Here is a 7,492-nt window from a genome sequence, read left to right as displayed (position 1 = left end):
CCAAGCATAAAGTTACAAAAATGGGGCAGTTCTTTTTATTAAATATACTATTTTTGCAATCTAAAATTCATCTATCAAAAATAAAATAATTTTCTCTTACCTTCTTTATGATGTCCACGGAGTATACGGTGAGAACTTTGCCAAACCCCAGTTGAACACAACAATCCAAAACTGACACCAAAGAGAACAAAAACAACTGATAGTTAACGTTAGAAAATGGAATGGTTACCTTTCCCAGCAGCTGTCTTATAGGGATTTCACATATCCTGCCCTTTATTGCATATTTACCGAACTATATTAATTGTCCATGGAGGGAGATTTCATTTTTGATGGACAAAGTTTAGTAGTCATTTATTTTATAAAAAAATTTTTTTTTTAAATATTAAATAAAAAGTTACTATAAACATTTAACTAGGTAAAACAACAAAAATCATTAAAATAACATTTAAATTGTTTACCAGCTATTAAAAATTATTTTGTGACACAGACGTAAGGACGTCCACGGAGGGGATTTTGAAGTTATGTTTATTAAAAAATGGGTATGAAATATTAAATACATTTAGAAAAAATGTATATGATTTGTTAGTTAGAACTTCACGAAAAATTATGAAGAAAAATATTAAGAAGTCTGCTGTATTTCCTAATATTTATTACTAAGGGACATAAAAAATCACCTTTTTGTTAGAATAACCCATATATATATATACATAACCGTCGTTGAACAGTCGACCCAATTTTTGGGCTTACGACTACTATTGCTCAACTCCATAGCCTTGTAATTTTGAACCCAATCCAGAAGACAAGGGAACTCCGTATTGGGAGAAATTTGCCTTCGTGGAGGACTTTTTGATGGAACTAACCAGCATTCGCGTTACATGGAGACGAAGACCACGAGAGCCTCCCACGGTTAGCCTGGCTGCAAGGGGACTCTAACCCATGATCCGTCTACTGAGGATATTTCAAGTCAGTATTGTGCTCGGTGCGAGTCGGATGCGGAATTCGTATCGATCAGCCATCGCCGGGATCGATCCCCGAATCACCTCATTGGAAGGCGAATGCTCTATCCCCTGAGCCATCGCGGCTCTCACCTGTTCATCTGTAATATATAACATATATGAGTTAAAAATTGATGAAATAAACGGCTATTAATTGAAAACGTATCTTTCAACTGTGCCAAATAGAGCCGTGAGGGCTCAAAAGATAGAGAGCTCACTTTCCAATGAGATAAACTAGATTCGAATCTCAGCAATGACTGGTAGATTCGAATTCCGCACCTGGACTACACTCACGACAGTGCTGACGTAAAATGTCCTCAGTGGTAGATATAACATGAGTTAGATTCCCCTAGCCATCAGGCGAACAGTGAGTGGTTTCAGGGCTAAAGAGAATAGAAGGGCTGGTTCACTCCTTTGAAGTAGCTCTTGCCGCGCCAATACTCCGATTTTCTCTAGTGACGTCACTTTGGCGCAAAGCTCGCACTTTTACTTCAAGAACGGAGCGTTCGGCCTTACTAGCTCTAACTTATATTGGAGGGTTTCTTTTTGCGAGATATTCTAAGACATTTGTTATTTTCTATAATGACTTTCCTCAGTTTTTGCAGTGAATTTACAAGAATTTAAAACTATTAACGAAATGCCAGTTTGCGCGATTGCAACTTGAAAATTTTTTTATATCAAAACGAAAGGAAAAAATATAATTTTCCGCGTGTTCCCTAAGGTAAATGAACAACTATGTAAAGAATGGATTCCGAAATGACACAGTTAATATAAAACAGCAATGCGTTTATTTTGTTGTTAAGAACTTTTATAAAAATTCATAATCTAAATAGAAACCGCCTCGTTACTTCAAAAAGAAAGGCAGGTGAAAAAATTTAAAAAATGGTTAAAGTTAAAGAAAATTGGAATGTAAATAAAAAGTATAAATAAAATATATAGTATATAGTTGGAATTCTCCTAATTTCATAACATATTTTTTAATGTAGTTATTCTACATATTTATGATTTTTTTTTAAAAAATTATATTCTCTTAAATTTAAATATCTATAAATTATATCATCGTAAATTTAAATATCTATAAACAATTGTTAAATTTCTAATGTCATTATGAACCTAAATTATTATTTTGTTTCAGTAATTAAGCGTTTAAGATTGATGTTTCCTAATGATTAAGTATGAACAAATTGCTATTAACAGCAAATTTTAAAATCAGGGATTCTAAATTTAACTCAACTTATTGTTATAAAAGAATATGTAGATAAAAAAAGTGTCGATATATGCTTTCCTTTTTCTTAATAATTAAAGTTAAAACTGAACTTTTTAAAATAAAGTATTTATCGTGTCATTTTCGCCAACTAGTAAAACATTTTTATAAGTTTAAAATGGTATTTTTTTTAATATAATGGTCAAGAAAGTGTTTTTGAATTATGTTTATGAACGGAAATAATGTGTTAATTACGTAAAGTTTGAAAACTTGAAAAAGTCTAACTTATTTTTACAAAGAGAAAGATGCAAAGTTATCATAATATCTTTGCTTGCGATCTCCGAGATCTGTGGACACAGTGACGTCATGAGGAGCGAAATCGTAGCTTCAGCTCTAAGAGCGGAGTGAACTAGCCCTTGTATTCTCTTTAGCCCTGGAGTGGTTTTGTGGTTTTCCTCTCCAAGTAATGCAAATGCGGGTTATTTTTATCAAAAAGACCTCCAAGAAGTCAAATTTCTCCCAACACTTGATTCAGGTTCCCTTGTCTTCTGAATAGGATTCACAATTACAAGGCTATGGATTTGAATATTGGTAGTCGTGAACCCAGAATTGGGTCGGCTGTTCAACGACGGTTATAAAATAAAATAAAATAAAACTGCGCCAAAGGAAAATAATTTTCGAAGAATTTTTTATTTTTAAAAGTACTTACAATGTTGATAAATTTGGTTCCAACTTTGAAAATGCTTTTAAATATGTATATTTACATTGATAAAAATAAGTCTTTAAAAAATTACATAAAATGATCTTTTTAAAAAATTTTGAAAAAAATTAAAACTCTCGAAGAAAACTTTATTTTAAGTCCTATTTGATACTCACATCTTATTAAATTTAAATTATTGAAAATTAAAAATATTTGAAAAAATGTTCTACAAGAAACATTTTAAATTTTGCGTCATCGAACAATTGCATTAATTAAAAAAATTAAATTTAAAATTTTTTTTCTCGAAATTTAACGTATAAGGTATCTTGTATAGTGAGCACAGAAATTAGATTTTTTGAATTTGTACAGGCAGTAAAATATTAAATTTATATTTTAAATGCCCAGTGTCTATTTAAAGTACTAAGACTTTATTAACACAATTGTGGTCTTTGTGTACCTTCATTATATGGGTGATTCTTCATAAAGTGTGATATTCAAGTGAACAAAGCAAGATATTATGATTCAAAAATATTAAAAATACTCTTTTCTCAATCCTTCTTCCCAGTATTGACATTCATAAAACATATTTAGAAATCACAATTTGCATGCATTTAAGGAATTCTTATATTAAATAAGGAGAGAAAAACTATTTTAAAGATAATTTATTGAGGATAGTATTAACTGAGAGACAAAAGTGACAAAATCTTGAAAATCAATCTTTTGACAAAACCTATTTAGGCTTAAGAACATCATTATGTATTTTTTAATCCCTGGACATGCACATGTTCTTAAAAAAAAACCTGCAAAAAAAAACTTTTTTTTCCTTTAAGAAAGCACATTTTAAGCCTTGTTTTGGCAACAAAAAACTTTTATATAAGATGCAAAATCAATCAAACTTTAATTTTACTTTGAAATTCGATAATATGAAGAAGAAAAACGTTATGGCTTACAATCCCTTATAAATGATAAATGTCAACAAAGCGATTCTTTTTCTTAGCTCTTCTGTTGTTCATTTATTTTATTACCAGCGTTGAACATCCGTCTCAATTCTGAGTTTGCGACTAACAGTGTTCAATTTCGTATTCTTGTAATTTTGAACACAATCCAGAAGACAAGGGAGCTCCAGGGTCAAGCATTGGGACAAAATAGCCATCATGGGTGGCTTTTCTGATAGTACTGACCCTCATTTGCGTTATATAGAGATGAAAATCACGAAAATCTCCCGTGCTTAACCAGGCTGCAAGGAGATTTTAAACAATGATATAACTTCCATTAACGATGTTTTACGTCAACACTGTGGTTGGTGCAAGCCGGGAGCAGAATTCGCATCAACCAGCCACCACTGGAATTCGAGCCTGGGTAACCTCATTGGGATGCGAGTGCTCTATCCCCTGAGCCACAGCGACTTTCATACTCTTATTTTCAATTCTTGATTATATCCGAGAGAGAATATAACCTCAGCTTTAGAAGGGGGATAGCATAGATGACAAATAAAAATATAGTTACCTTAAATCTGTTTTAGATGCGATAATGGTTTGAGTATTAGTCTGAAAATTTACCTCATATCACCTACATGCAAAACATAAGAACTAGTACGAGCTTATTTATTACTTGTTCAACATGAAGCCTTTTAGTGCTTAATTTAATAATATTCATACAAGTGACGATTACACTAAACATTTTTCTGATGAATTCTGAAAAGAGATGTAGAGGCTAAAGGAAAATATAGCATACATTTTTAATAATTTTAACATTTAACAACAGACATATAAAAGTAAATTTATCATGCTTCGTATTTAAATTGCGAATTTACGTTAACATGGACCAAGAGACAGGAAACAGATGAGAAATTTAAACTTAGTTGTTAGTTCGGTTTGCTCCGTTAGTTCTGATGTTTCTGTATATTAAAATAATTAATTAATTAAATTGGAAGGTTTTAATAGTTTGATCTCATAAAAAAAAAGAAAATCTTCGTTAGATAAATAAATTGAATAAAGGCAAAAGCACAAGTGTGACTCTTTCTGTATTGAGAAAAAAAAAGGTATGGTCAAACTACCAGAATATGGTTAACTTTACCGTGTTTCTAGCTCTAAAGGAACGCCAAAAAAATAAGTATTTCTACCAAAGCGCTTTGGTGATGATTTTGGTAGAATTAAAAATAATACAAGGTCTTATAATATGTGATAAAATTTGATAAACGTGGTACAATTCAGAAATTTTATCATGATAACTTGTAACGTGACATAAAACTAATTTATTCGGTTAAATTTACTTTTCAGTTTAGTATTTTTTATTAAACGTATAGTAATAATTACGAGCGGAAAACCAGAATTTTCGTTTTTTTTTTTGCAACGCAGATGTCATTATCATACAGTACGGTAATTTTAACGGATCTTTTTTTATCCGTGTAAGGATAAACATAATTAAAACTAATAAAAATAAAAATTAATTCATTCGGTTAAATTTACTTTTCAGCTTAGTATTTTTTATTAAACGTATAGTAATAATTACGAACAAAAACCAGATTATTTTTTTTTGTGTTTTTTTTTTCTTCAACACAAATGTCATTATCATACAGTACAGTAATTTTAACAGATCTTTTATTATCCGTGTAAGGATTTACCAATATAGTTTTGGCTGAATTTAACGACTCCAAATTTATTTATTATTGAATTTCTCAAAAATGTCCTCAAAGCCAGCCACTGAGTAAATATATATTTTTTGTTTGTTAAATGTTAATCTGAACTCAGCTGTTAAAATAATAGTGAAACTAATTTATAATTTATAAATGCTGTAATGAAGAGGTAAAGTTATATTCGTTCTTTTACTTTATATGTAAGTCTTATTGACAGGAACACCAAATACCAGGCGTGCTCAAAATATACTCGTCTGATTATGCCTGCATATTTGTCTGAATAATTCGGAGAAGGAATCTTTAATCATTCTTTGATGAATCATTTCTCCTCGTTTACCCCTTTCTCACTAAAACTCTAGTTCTTACATAAAATGATCTTTTTAAAANAAATTTATTTGCATGTTTATTCAATTTTCTATACACTCAATATAAAAATAAATTGATAAATTCATTTTCTCTATTCATATAGACAGCCAGACCGTACTATGACATTTATTAAAAATATGACGTAATAACAATAAATTTATTTATTCGAAATTAGAATAAGATACAAAAATTTCTAGAATGAAAATGAAATAAAATTCAATAAATTTTAAATTAAATTGAAACTTCTTTTTAAATATTAGAGATTTAAGATATGAAACTGTTGTTATTAAAATCGAAACTCATTCTTCAATTAAGGCTGAAAATAAATAACGCTTCTCCCAGATGTGAAACGACATAATTTCTTAACTTGTTATTTAAAAATATTTCCATAATAATGACTTCGAATACTGTCTAATACTGTCATTGTTATATAATATTAATCATATTTTGAGATGAAACTAAATTATCTTGAATTAATGCTACGGCTATAATATTCGCTAATTGCTTAAAAAAGTTACAGTAATCTATTTCATTCATATTGCATATACAATTAAAATATCATAATAAATTGTCTTTTTTTAATCTGCTCATTTATTATAATGTATTTAAAATGAATTAATAATAAGTTCTTTGATAAAAAATGCGTTCGTTTTTTCTAATCTCGCAAATATTTGATGAATAAATAGGACTTGTTTTAAGGAATAAAATGCATTTAATATGAGGCTAGATAGTAATTATGTCAATTACACTGGGGAACATTTTTTTTCAAATTTATACAAATACTGAGCCTTGTCTATTTCGGGAGTAGGGGTTTCAAATCTGAAACTAGTTTAGCTCTTAAAGCTAAAGATTTTTTAAATAGCATTTTTAGTCTATTTTTGTCAAAATGTACAAGCTAAAAAACGTTATATATAGCAAGGAGACGCATAAATGTTGCTATAAATTTCTAGGGGAGTTAAAGCACATCAGGATTAAAATAGTATAGGAAATCATGCCCGGAAAAGTCGTCGTTCGTGGCTAGAGGCGCTTTGTTATTAGGACCTGCTCAAAAGCACAAAGAATCAATTAATAATGAAAAAGCGCCTGTAGCGGTGCATGATGACATTTCAGTGCATGGGTTCGTATGCAATTTTAATCTTGATGATGTGCCTTAACTCTTCTTGAAGTTTGTTGCAACATTTACGTGACCCTCTGTTGTATACAAAGTTTCTAAATTTGTACATTTGTTCAAAAAATGGACCAAAATGTCTTTCAAAAAAAAATCTTTGGCAACAGAACAGATCCATTAAAAAAATCTTTGGCAACAGAAAACAAAAAGGAATTTCTTTAGTGTAATTATCAGATCTTTAATTATGAATTTGCAGAAAAAAAGAGTAACTTATTAAAAAAGAAGAACTGTTTAAAAAGAGTTACCTTGCACATATTATAAGGAGCTATTTCATTCATCTGAAGATGTGTTCATACTTTCTATATTCTCGTACCATGTAAGCCAGTGTTTCCCAAAGTGTGGTACGCGTACCCCCAGGGGTACGGGAACTGTTTAGCTGGGGTACGCGTTCTTATACGAAATATCTTGCAACAAACAGAAATTC

This window comes from Parasteatoda tepidariorum, chromosome 4 (genome assembly GCF_043381705.1).
Source record: "Parasteatoda tepidariorum isolate YZ-2023 chromosome 4, CAS_Ptep_4.0, whole genome shotgun sequence".
Lineage (NCBI taxonomy): Eukaryota > Metazoa > Arthropoda > Arachnida > Araneae > Theridiidae > Parasteatoda > Parasteatoda tepidariorum.
Note: the sequence above shows the minus strand (reverse complement) of the source record.